Source organism: Zingiber officinale, chromosome 6B (genome assembly GCF_018446385.1).
Source record: "Zingiber officinale cultivar Zhangliang chromosome 6B, Zo_v1.1, whole genome shotgun sequence".
Taxonomy (NCBI): Eukaryota; Viridiplantae; Streptophyta; class Magnoliopsida; order Zingiberales; family Zingiberaceae; genus Zingiber; species Zingiber officinale.
Genome location: NC_055996.1, coordinates 118,951,647 through 118,965,561, shown reverse-complemented (window position 1 = coordinate 118,965,561; position 13,915 = coordinate 118,951,647).

The window sequence follows — 13,915 nt, the reverse complement described above, 5'->3', positions numbered from 1 at the left end:
GCGGAAGAGAACAAAAAGTATTTATATAGTCACATGTTCCGGGACAGCATCTAGCTGAAAGTGCCCTGAGAGATTTATCTATTTTTTTAAAATATTAATATATAAACCTTTAATATTTTTAAAAGTATTAGTATAATTTTTTAATTTCCTCTAATCTAATATAACCTGATAGTTAAATTTTATGTTAAAATATAATATCCACCATTACTTTTATATATTTATATATTTTGAAAAAATACTTCTTCTCTATTAATAAATGACAATTTAGGTGATAATATAATAATCTAATAGACATTTTAGTCTTAGATATGAGATATTTTTAACAACAAAATGGAAAGATAGTAATTTGGCATTAAACAAGTCTTAAATTGCATCTTAGTATTTTAAAAACTATCTAAGTGAATCCAAGCTAATCAAATTTTATTTTATAAAATATATCATGTAATATTCTAAATTTTAAGTGTACGGGAGGGGACAAAATTATATGACTATTTAAACTTAGTGAAAATAGCATATAAACGTATAATATAATATTAAAACTAAATCACAATTCTATAATTTTCTTTAATCTTTTTTTCTCTATAAAATGACTGTCGTGTATATTATATTATACCTAGCAAATATCAAACTCCTTTTTCTTTTAAATTTTTTATTGACGGTGTTGTTTTTTTCCCACATTTTAAGAAGACCAGTGGTGAAAGTGGATGCTGCTTCGTCAATTATTTTACTTTTTTTTTACTTTTACTTTTAATCTGTTTATTAATTAACCATTTTGTTCATATCTTTCGAGGTGGCCGTTCTTTTTCCCAATGGCTTCTTCTTTGTAAATATCCCTTCCTCCATCATCACTCAATCCTTTTACAATATTTAAGCAAATTGGATCAAGTTGTTCATTTAAATAGAGCCTCCAATCGAATTCTACATTAAAAATTAGCCAAACTAAAAAACATCATAAAAATAATAAAACCAAATGATTCACAATTATCCTAATAAATCTATTAACAGATAGCCGTTATAATTCATGTGAAATTAAATATTTTTTAATTTCAAGAACCAAGAAAATGACTAGATAGCATATGAAAAAGAGTAGTATGTGATCCGGTGGTAAGGACGGGAGACTCTCATGGGCAGAGGGTCAAAGACACGTGGAGGTCAACCCCAAGTTCGAGCCGAACGAAAGGATGCCGGACCGAACGGAAGGATGCCGGGCATTCGACCAGGAACTTCCCGGGCTGGACAGAAGACAACCCGACCATGGGCGGGGTTCCGACGCTCATGTTGAACAGAATCGTATGGCTGAGCGGGTGGCCCGCTCGGCCGAAGGCATAAGGAAGCAACACTGCGAACAGTCCACACAACATAGGACCGGTCGGACGTGAGGGAACTGCCGACCGGTCGGACACTCTGCGTAGGGTAAAAAGAGAAAAGGACAAAGGAATATCTTCTGACAGTGGGTATGTTCGACAAATAGGCCATACGCAGAATCTTATGACAGAGGGTTCCGCTGTCCCATCAGAGATGTGCTCGGACTGTAGCAGTAAGGGGTCAGGTAAGCTTTTCTGACAAGCCCATATTGAGGTATGGACTGAGGACACGTGTTCGCCTCGATTTATGTGCGTGAGTCCCTTTCCAGCCCTATATAAAGGGTCTCACCCTTCACCTAAGGTAGGCGTGCTACAATATTTGGAGCCACTTCTTTGTTGTCTGCTTGCCTGACTTGAGCGTCGGAGGATCGTCGCCGGGAACCCCTTCCCGGCCCGATTTCTTTGCAGGTTCGTCGGAGCGTCGTGCGACCAGCCGGAGATCTACGTCAGCAACAAGGAGAGCGCCACGTGCCCAGCGTCCGTTGATTCAGCGATTCGGACAGGATCAATTTGGCGCCGTCTGTGGGAACGCTCCTGCATCTGATCGGAAGAAATGGACGAAGCTGGACGACAGCACTCGGTGATGCTCTCCACAGAGGAGCTCGACGCTTTGATCGAGACAAGAGCAACGAAGCTTGTGGAACAAAGACAAAAGTCGCAAGCCGAGCGGATGGAGCAACAAGCGACGTCAGAATCAGGAGGCCGAGCGGAAGCCGAGTTTCGACCGGAGAACATCTCACCAAGGGGCCGAGATAACGATCCGATCGGCATTTAAGGGGAAGCGCACCGGGCGGGGCGAAAGGTGTGCCAAATGTAATATATGTTATATTCTTTCCGTTCGGCTGTATACTTGAAATGCAGGAATAAAAGCTATTAGAACAAAGCAAAGACATGATTTTGGCGGACCGAGCGGGTAGCTACAATCTTGCATTACGAAGACCCCGCGTCGTTCGGCCGGGAATATATATTATCCGAGCCAAATGCTCGATTGCGAAGACCCCGTGCCGAGCGGCCGGGAGTATGTTATCCGAGCTACAAGTTCATCATCGAAGACCGTCGAGCTCCGACGTTAAAAATCGAGAGACGAGCCGGCGTCTATAAACCCTCCGAGCGGAAGACCGTTGAGTTCTGACGTTAAAAATCGAGAGACGAGCCGGCGCCTATAAACCCTCCGAGCGGAAGACCGTGGAGCTCCGACGTTAAAAATCGAGAGACGAGCTGGCGTCTATAAACCCTCCGAGCGGAAGACCGTCGAGCTCCGACGTTAAAAATCGAGAGGGGAGCCCGCGGCGAAAAACCCGCCGAAGACCGTCGAGCTCCGACGTTAAAAATCGAGAGACGAGCCGGCGTCTATAAACCCTCCGAGCGGAAGGCCGTCGAGCTCCGACGTTAAAAATCGAGAGACGAGCCGGCGTCTATAAACCCTCCGAGCGGAAGACCGTCGAGCTCCGACGTTAAAAATCGAGAGACGAGCCGGTGTCTATAAATCCTCCGAGCGGAAGACCGTCGAGCTCCGACGTTAAAAATCGAGAGACGAGCCGGCGTCTATAAACCCTCCGAGCGGAAGACCGTCGAGCTCCGACGTTAAAAATTGAGAGACGAGCCGGCGTCTATAAACCCTCCGAGCGGAAGACCGTCGAGCTCCGACGTTAAAAATCGAGAGTCGAGTCGACGACTATAAACCCCCCGAGCGGAAAAAGATATAAAGAGGAACTTTGTAAGTCAATTTTGCCGATCGGTCGACTAATCAAAAGCATTTCGTAAATGTCCGGCGGAAATTCCGTTTGCAAAACAGGATATATTCAGCCGAGCGGACTAGCTATACAAAATACTTCGTGAGAAATCCCTTGCAAAACGCAAGAGAGGTGGGATGAGAGGCGATTAACAAGGAGAAGCGGAGAATGGTTTCTTGGATGCGCCGCTCGACACTACGGGCGTCCAGTCAGTCGGACTATGCGCCTCCTTCGACTAGACTTGAAGGGGAGGCATGTGATCCGGTGGTAAGGACGGGGAACCCTCATGGGCGGAGTGTCAAAGACACGTGGAGGTCAACCCCAAGTTCGAGCCGAACGGAATGACGCCGGGCCGAACGGAAGGATGTCGGGCATTCGACCAGGAGCTTCCCGGGCCGGACAGAAGACAACCTGACCATGGGCGGGGTTCCGACGCTCATGTTGAACAGAGTCGTATGGCCGAGCTGGTGGCCCGCTCGGCCGAAGGCATAAGGAAGCAACACTGCGAACAATCCACACAACATAGGACCGGTTGGACGCGAGGGAACTGCCGATCGGTCGGACACTCTGCGTAGGGTAAAAAGAGAAAAGGACAAGGGAATATCTTCTGACAGCGGGTATGTTCGACGAGTAGGCCATACGCAGAATCTTATGACAGAGGGTTCCGCTGTCCCATCAGAGATGTGCTCGGACTGTAGCAGTAAGGGGTCAGGTAAGCTTTTCTGACAAGCCCATATTGAGGTATGGGCTGAGGACACGTATTCGCCTCGATTTATGTGCGTGAGTCCCTTTCCAGCCCTATATAAAGGGTCTCACCCTTCACCTAAGGTAGGCGTGCTACAATATTTGGAGCCACTTCTTTGTTGTCTGCTTGCCTGACTTGAGCGTCGGAGGATCGTCGCCGGGAATCCCTTCCCGGACGGATTTCTTTGCAGGTTCGTCGGAGCGCCGTGCGACCAATCGGAAATCTACGTCAGCAACAAGGAGAGCACCACGTGCTCAGCGTCCGTTGATTCAGCGATTCAGACAAGATCAGTATGGATTCAGTCAATAGTGCTATTTCACATCGATCACATGTTAGAGAATTTATTAGTAATAATTTATTATGTAATAACCAAGATAGATTTCACGGGAATAAAGTTAAAAATAAAAGTTAGCAGTTCTAGAAGGAGACCTTATCTTGTTCAAAAACTTATATTTTAGTGCAAAAGTGTTGTGTTAGATAAATATCTCTCATAATTTACTTTTTTTTTTTAAGAAAATATAAGACCATCTAGTGGGTATTAAGGTTATAGTTTCAACTTTTACACCAAAAAACTTATATTTTAGTACAATAATTTACTTTTTTTAAAAATTATCCTTATTTTTCTTAATTTAATTATCTCCTTATTTTACAAGTTTTTTTTAATGAATCTAATTAACTTCTGAAATTTTTTTTAATGAATCTAATTAACTTCTGAAATATTTATGTAGTAGTCTTTTTTTTAGAAATAGGGTATATATATATATATATATCTCGATCATGGATAGAGTGAGACATTTGATATTGAGAGAGTAAAATATATGTGTTTATGTTGAAAAGAGATGATCATGTCATTATGTCTCATTCGCCTATCTTTTATTTCACCTCATATATTTTTTACATTTAAAAATTGAGGAAAGACGACCTTTGGTTCAGTCCTTACTATCAACATATATAGAACATATTGATATTAACAGTAGTGGTCTTTTTTTTTTTTTTTGTTAAATGTACTTATATATAAATATATATCATACCGACATGTATATAATATATCTATATTAATAAAATTTCAATACAATATTATACTATACCAAACTTTTTATATTGATATGAAACTAAATATTTTTTAATATATGTTAAAATATGAACAAATTTTCTTATAAATTACATATTTTTTTAATTAGGACTTAAAGTCTTGTAGTTTACTATCCTCTTAAAAAGTACTATTTTTATAATTTTACTATAGATGTTATTGTAATATTAAAATTTTAGTATACCAAATTTTAGGTGTACGGTATCACTGTATTTGTTTCTTATATCGAAATTTTATATATGATTTCATATGAACAATTTAATATATCATAATGAATAAGACAGACAGATAATTCCCTTTTTAACAAAAGTAAAATGAAAATTATGATATAAGTATTAACTCATATCTAACTAAAATCTTATTTTTATAGAAGTTAAAGATTTTGTTTCAAGAAAAAAGAGGAAAGCCGATCATTCTATCTTAGATGCGAAAAATGTGGTTGAGCAAAGAAGACAACATGGAGGAAGAGTTGCTTATGGACCTTTTCACATGTTAGACACGAACTGACAAATCCACCAAATTCTAGTAACCTCCAACAACATTGTATAATAGATCGTCATAGACTAACCTAGTCATCCTACCATTCCAATTGTTCCCTAAAAGGAATTTATATCGAAATTTTTAATATGAACAGTAAAAAATCATGTTGAAAATCTAATATACCAAAATTTAGGTATATTGAATTTTAGGTACGATATATATATATATATATATATATATAGTAAAGACGGTTAAAAGTGATTTTAAGTTATTTGATTAATGACTAGTATTAGAAAATAACTGTATATCAATTTTTTTATAAGAGATCATATAACTTATTAAAATTATTTATATATATATATATATATATAATTTTAATAAGTTATATGATCTCTTATAAAAAAATTGATATACAGTTGTTTTCTAATACTAGTCATTAATCAAATAACTTAATATCACTTTTAACAGTCAAGTAAAGAATACTTTTAAAAAATAATAAATAGGATAGATGGATGAAAGAGGAGCTTGGACAATTTATAGGTGAATATACATTTTTACCAATAAAAATAATTTTTCATCTAAAAAAATTAGGAACATCTCTCTTACTCTCTCTATCCATTTTATTGTTTATCCAAAAAAAATTCTAAATTACTTTTTAATGCGTTACTGAATTTTTAAAATTCAGCAACACATGATTAATTTTCTATGTTACTGTGCGCTAATGATTTTTGAAAATTAACGATACAACAACATAAAAAATCAACTCTATGTTATTGATTTTAGAAAATCAACCCCACTTTTCACTATATTGTTAATTTTCAGTAACATTGTCTTATTGATTTTTGAAAATCAACAACTAACATAATATAATATGTTGATTTTCATAAAATCAGCAATAACATTATTGCTGACTTAAACATTTAGAAACCATAATTTTTAATTGGAATCACAGGACACACAATATATCAAATTGAAATTCATTCAGAAATTTTCGATTTGATATATTGTGTGTCCCATAGTTCAATTTGAATAAAAAATTATTATCTCTCAAAATTTACCCAGCATACAAGTTGCTTGATACTTCTAATAATAATTTTAACGCCTCTGGAGAAGTTAAAATAAACAATGGAAGGCACCGTTGAACTCCTTACAATCTTAGAAATCCATAAGACCTTAAATGCGTGTAATCGGACCTATTTAGGTCCATTAGTAAGTTTCGATCAAAATACCATGAGATCATGGGAAGCGTACAATATGTCAAATCAAAATTGTAGTAGGGTAAAAATTGAGAGGTGATAACTTTTAATTCAGATTGAATCATGTGGTGCATAATATATCAAATCGAATGTCTCTGAATGAAATTTGATTTGATATATTATGTGTCTCATGGTTTAATCATAGTCAAAAGTTATGATATCTTAAAATTTAAGTCAACAATAACCTTATTGTTTTTTTTTAAATCAACATCACTGTGTTGTGTTGCTATTTTCAAAATTCAGCAACACAGGGAATCATCTTTGTGTTACTGAATTTTGAAAATCAGCAATACATGGTTGATTTTTCGTATTGCTATGTGTTGTTGTTTTTCAAAATTCAACAACACGTGGTTGATTTACTGTGATACTATGTGGTGCTGATTTTCGAAAATTAGCAACACAGAAAATCAATCTTCTGTTGTCGATTTCTGAAAATAAACTACACTCTTTTCACTATGTTACTAATTTTTAGTAATATCATATTACTTATTTTTGAAAATCAACAACACATTAAAAATGATTTGGAATTTTTTTCATATGAAAAATAAAAAGAAAAGAGATGTTCAAAATATTTTGGACTCATAATTCTTTTTTATGAATAGTAAAAAGGAAGAGAGAGGTTCTTACAATTTTTTTTTAAATGAAAAATTATTTTTAGGCTAAATACTCTTAACCCTCTATATTTTCTGTTGAGTAACATTTTACCCTTATTTAAAAAATAATATTTTAACCCCTTTATCAAAAGTTATATGTGAAAAAACTTATAAAAGATAATTATACCATTATCTTTTTTTATCATTTTTTTAATAATAGCCTCAAGAAAAGAGAAACACATTGAATTGACTATTATATCCTTCAAAAAAAATCCTCACAAAATTTATACATGTATCAACATAAACAATAGAAAAACAAAAATTCTGGGATAACCAGCAAAAAACTAATTCCACCACCCTTCCATACCCAAAAAAGAAACAGAATTCTAACTTGATGAACCAAAATCAAATGAAGATGGAACAAAGCTCATCATTAAAAATTTCCTTTTCATCATCAAATGTGACATACAATGAAGTAGGAGTAAAATGTTGATATGTCAAAATTACACCAATGCGCACATTATAAAATCCAAGAAGAAAATTTATATAGGCTATTGTGACTACAAAGTTAATGACTTAGTGCTCAAATATCTTAATATATTACATAAACCTAAAACCACTAATATCTGTTGGATATTGGGGCCTTAAATGGACCAAAATGATTTTGAGGAAGGAAGCCATCAATTGTTGAAAGTCGTAATTGACTTCAAAATTGAAATCTACGATTCGCGTAGATAGATTTAGACTATTAATTTGCTCAAAACCGATTAAGGGTGAATGAGAAATTAATGTTTAAAGTCGGCCCAAAATAACATTTATTATTCATTAATAAAGTGCATGGGAGAATAGTCCTACATCGAAAATTCTCGATGTGTATTCTCTACTTATTAATGAAGATGTGTTAATGGAGTTAATACAAAAATAAAAGGACAGGTGCTCCCTTAGCCCAGGGCGAGCAGGTGCTCGCACCTGTGAGCCCGCCACCCGCCACGTGCGCAATGGGCACTTTGCATCGTCGCGAGAAGCATTGAGGAGCTTAAATTTATGCTCCAGGTGGCACTCGGGTGACGTGTCAGGCTCGTACCTGACGTGGCAGCACCTATGCGGCATCCTCGTGGGCAAAGGGAGATGACTGGACAGTTAACTTAGGGAATGGATGGCTACAGTTGATCAACGTTGATCAAATAGGTATGATGGATCGCTTGTGATGCGATCTAGAGCGTTGGATCGCAAAGAGTAACGATCTGACGGCTTGGGATGAGACTTGATCTGAAGCATCGAATCAATGGATCCAGATCCGATGGTCGATGACAATAGGCGGGATCTGAGGGTCACAACTCCTCAGATATGATGGATGAGATTGAAGTGGGCTTGGTGAAGGGTTACAACCCTTCAGAATGGATGATCTAGATCGATCCAGCCCAAGGAACACATCCACTCACCCAAAGGACACTCAACCTCTTCTTTCAGTATAAATAGAACCCTCCAAATGATGGAATATACACTCAATTCACTCAATCCTCTCTTCTCTTCCTCAAGCATTCATCTCATCTTGTGTATTCAAGAGTCCAAGAAGTCTACTAGAAGGTTCGCTGGTCTCGGAAGTCGGAGTGCTACGATTACGAGACGTTCGTCGTCGTTGTATCTTGGAAACGACTTGCAACAATCCGTTAAGCACCGTAGCGGAGCAATATCGTTTACGGAGATAGTGTCGAACACTAGCCTCGACGATCAGTTTGCATACTCCAGAAGATATCCAGGAATAACAGTCGTAAACGATATTTCGTGCAAACTGATATGGCTACCAACGACATTCCGAGGGTCGTTCCGACCGCCATTCCGACAACCATTCCGCACGGAGAAAAGTCGGAGAAATTCACCGGAACCGACTTCAAAAGATGGCAGCAGAAGATGCTGTTTTATCTAACAACGCTAAACCTTGTACGGTTTTTGCACGAAGACACGCCAGCCGTTACGGAAGGTAGTAAGGCTGCTAGCGATGCATGGTCTCACGGAGATTTTCTGTGCCGCAATTATATACTCAACGCCTTGGACAACATGTTATATAACGTATATTGTTCTCTGGAGACGGCGAAATCTTTGTGGGAATCCCTTGAGAAGAAATACAAGACCGAAAATGTTGGATTGAAGAAATTCATCGTCGGTCGGTTTCTGGATTTCAAGATGATGGACTCAAAAAGCGTCTCATCTCAAGTTCAATATATGCAATTAAAACTGCATGATCTGGACGCCGAAGGCATGAAGCTGAACGAGACATTCGCAGTTGCTGCGGTAATTGAGAAGCTCCCTCCGTCATGGAAGGATTTCAAGAATGACCTAAAGCACAAGCAAAAGGAGATAGGGCTACAAGACTTGATCCTGAGGCTACGAATAGAGGAGGATAATCGAAAGTTATCCGACTCCAGAGGAACCAAGTGGACTATAGACGAAATGTCCAACCTGGTCGAGCCGAACGCTAAAAAGCCGAAGCAGTTCAAAAATAAGGCTCAAGCAAAGAAGTTCAAAGGCTCCTGCTACAACAGTGGAAAGGCAGGACACCTGGCCAAGGACTGCAGACGCCCAAAGAAGCCAACCAAGGGGCCAAAGGATGCTGCGAATCATGTCGCAACCTCTCTTGAGGACTTGGATCTCACTGCGGTTGTATTTGAAACCAACTTGGTGGATACCAACCCGAAGCAGTGGTTCATTGATACTGGAGCAACTCGTCATATCTGTTCCGATAAGGCGATGTTCTCCAAGTATACTCCGATAAATGACAGGAAGCTCTATATGGGTAATTCCACGACGTCGCCAATTGTTGGACTCGGAAAGGTTGTTCTGAAGATGACATCCGGAAAGAAGCTAACACTCATTGATGTACTCCATGTTCCCGACATCAGTAAGAACCTAGTTTCTGGAGCGGCATTGGTCAAGGCCGGATTTAGGCTAGTGTTCCAGTCAGACAACTTTGTACTTACGAAGAATGGTGTCTTCGTAGGAAAAGGGTACCTAGAAAAGGGTCTATTCAAAATGGTTGTAATGCCTGTACTCCGAAATTTTGATGGTAATAAAATAAATGCTTCCAGCTATGTTGTTGAGTGTTTTAATTTATGGCATGATCGACTCGGACATGTGCATAATAATAATCTCAAACGTCTCGTCAACATTAAAATTATTACCAAACGTCAATGTTGACAGAACACACAAATGTGAAGTGTGCGTGGAAGCGAAAATGACGAAACTACCTTTTCATTCGGTGGAAAGGACAACAACTCCTCTAGAGTTGATATATAGTGATCTATGTGACTTGAAATTTGTGCAAACTAGAGGAGGTAAAAAATATTTTATTACTTTTATCGATGACTGCACAAAGTTCTGTTATGTCTTTCTTTTAAAAAGTAAAGACGAAGCCCTAGAGGCGTTCAGAACCTATAAAACAGAAGTTGAAAACCAACTTGACAAACGAATTAAAATAATTCGAAGCGATAGAGGTGGAGAATATGGTGCACCGTTTGATGAATTTTGTACAGAATCTGGCATTATCCATCAAACAACGGCGCCTTACTCACCTCAATCAAACGGTGTTGCCGAACGTAAAAATCGGACACTAAAAGAAATGATGAATGCCTTGTTAATAAATTCAGGCTTACCTCAAAACTTGTGGGGGGGAAGCAATATTATCGGCAAATCACATTCTCAACAGAATCCCTCATAAGAAAAATGATAAAACTCCATATGAACTATGGAAAGGCCGTGAGCCATCGTACAAATACCTGAAAGTGTGGGGGTGCTTGGCAAAGGTCGAAGTATCTAAACCAAAGCAAGTAAAGATCGGACCTAAAACGTTCGATGCGGTATTTGTCGGATATGCCCATAATAGTAGCGCATATCGTTTCCTAGTTCACAAATCAGACATTCCTGATATACATGTGGGAACAACCATAGAATCTCGGAATGCGATATTCTTTGAAAACGTATTCCCAAATAAAAAGGGAAACGTTGAAAGTGATAACAACGAAAGTTCAAACAAAAATGACCTTACCGAACTTAGCTGTTATAAAAGGACTATTGACGATCAAAGTGAAGAGCCACGTCGTAGCAAACGGGCTAGAGTTGAGAAATCGTTCGGGCCAAATTTCATGACTTTCATGTCAGAAATGGAACCAAGAATATTAAGTGAAGCTCTCTCTAGACCCGATGCTCCAATGTGGAAAGAAGCTGTCAATAGTGAAATGAGTCTATCATGAATAATCATACTTGTGAATTAGTAGACCTTCCTTCTGGTAATAAACCATTAGGTTGTAAGTGGATACTAAAACGTAAGTATAAAGCTGATGGATCAATTGACAAGTATAAGCCCAGACTTGTAGCCAAGGGGTACAAGCAAGAGGAAGGCCATAATTACTTCGATACATACTCACCGGTGACAAGGATTACGTCCATACGAGTGCTAATAGCCATTGCAGCACTGTATGACCTTGAAATACATCAAATGGATGTTAAGACTGCGTTCTTAAATGGCGAGTTGGAAGAAGAAATTTATATGGAGCAACCCGAAGGGTTCATGGCTCCTGAAAATGAGAAAAAGGTGTGTCGACTTGTTAAGTCGTTGTACGGACTTAAGCAAGCGCCTAAACAATGGCACGAAAAATTTGACAAAGTAATGCTGTCAAACGAATTCAGAATAAATGAATGTGACAAATGTATTTATGTCAAAAACACACCTGAAGGCTATGTAATTATCTGTCTATACGTAGACGACATGCTAATAATGGGCAGTAATCATGATGTAATCATGACTACAAAGAAAATGTTGACCAGAAATTTTGATATGAAAGATATGTGTCAAGCAGATGTTATATTGGAAATTAAAATTCTCAGGACATCAGAAGGGATAGTTTTAACACAATCCCATTATGTAGAATCTGTATTGAAAAAATTCAATGCGTACGATCTCTCTACAGTGAAAACACCTATGGATCTAAGTCAACACTTTGCGAAAAATCATGGTGAGACCATATCGCAGTTGGAATATTCTCGGATAATAGGCAGTTTGATGTATCTCACAAACTGCACATGTCTAGATATTGCCTGTACGGTCAACAAACTGAGTCGTTTTACGAGTAATCCAAACGACACCCATTGAAAAGCATTGATGCGAGTTCTCAGATATTTGAAATATACTATGAACTATGGATTACATTATGGAAAATATCCCGCTATGTTTGAAGGATATTGTGATGCTAATTGGATATCAGATACAAAAGACTCCAAATCCACTAGTGGATATGTATTCACGATCGGTGGGGGAGCAATATCTTGGAAATCCACTAAGCAGACTTGCATTGCTCGGTCAACTATGGAATCCGAGTTTATAGCACTAGACAAAGCAGCTGAGGAAGCTGAATGACTGCGGAATTTCTTGGAAGATATTCCGAGCTGGATGAAACTTGTGCCTGTCGTACTAATCCACTGTGATAGTCAATCGGCGATTGGAAGGGCACAGAGTAATATGTATAATGGGAAGTCACGACATATACGTCGTAGACATAATACCATTAGACAGTTGATCTCGAATGGAGTGATTGCAATCGACTATGTTAAGTCCAAAGATAATTTGGCAGATCCTCTAACGAAGGGGTTGAGTCGAGATCAAGTATACTACTACTCATCAAGAGGAATGAGATTAAAAATCTACAACTGAAAACGACTGTAGCGGTAACCCAACCTTGTTGACTGGAGATCCCAAGATCTTGGTTCAATGGGACAACGCAGTTACAGAAGTTGTGGTCCAGCACATTCGATAGTTTATCTCTATCCCAATCCTAGGATGAATTTGTGCTGTCCTACCTCATGTAGTGAGGTTAAGCTTATGTTTTTAGTGACTTCTATACCTGATAAGGTGGAGTATGGTAGGATACTCTTGATAGAAGTGTCACCTATGTGAGTGTGAAGACATGCCGCTTCAATGAAACACTCATGAATCCAAGATGGTATCCATGGCCGAAACGGAACCAACCATGAGAACCTAAAGTAGGTGAGATAGATCTATGTGTGGGTGTTATTGTCTAAGTATACACCAACAGCTGAGCAGTTCAAGACATCACGTTCACTGCGCAGCCTAGTATACTCGATAACATTTCACTACGGAAGGTTCAAAGCCACAAGCTACCTCTCCCGATGCAGTGACTTATCGATTGGACTCTTGTAAAGTGTCAGCATGCATACACGCATTGCATTAATTTCCATTCATGTGGGGGATTGTTGGATATTGGGGCCTTAAATGGACCAAAACGATTTTGAGGAAGGAAGCCATCAATTGTTGAAAGTCGTAATTGACTTCAAAATTGAAATCTACGATTCGCGTAGATAGATTTAGACTATTAATTTGCTCAAAACCGATCAAGGGTGAATGAGAAATTAATGTTTAAAGTCGGCACAAAATAACATTTATTATTCATTAATAAAGTGCATGGGAGAATAGTCCCACATCGGAAATTCTCGATGTGTATTCTCTACTTATTAATGAAGATGTGTTAATGGAGTTAACACAAAAATAAAAGGACAGGTGCTCCCTTAGCCTAGGGCGAGCAGGTGCTCGCACCTGTGAGCCCGCCACGTGCGCACGTGCGCAATGGGCGCAATGGGCGCTTT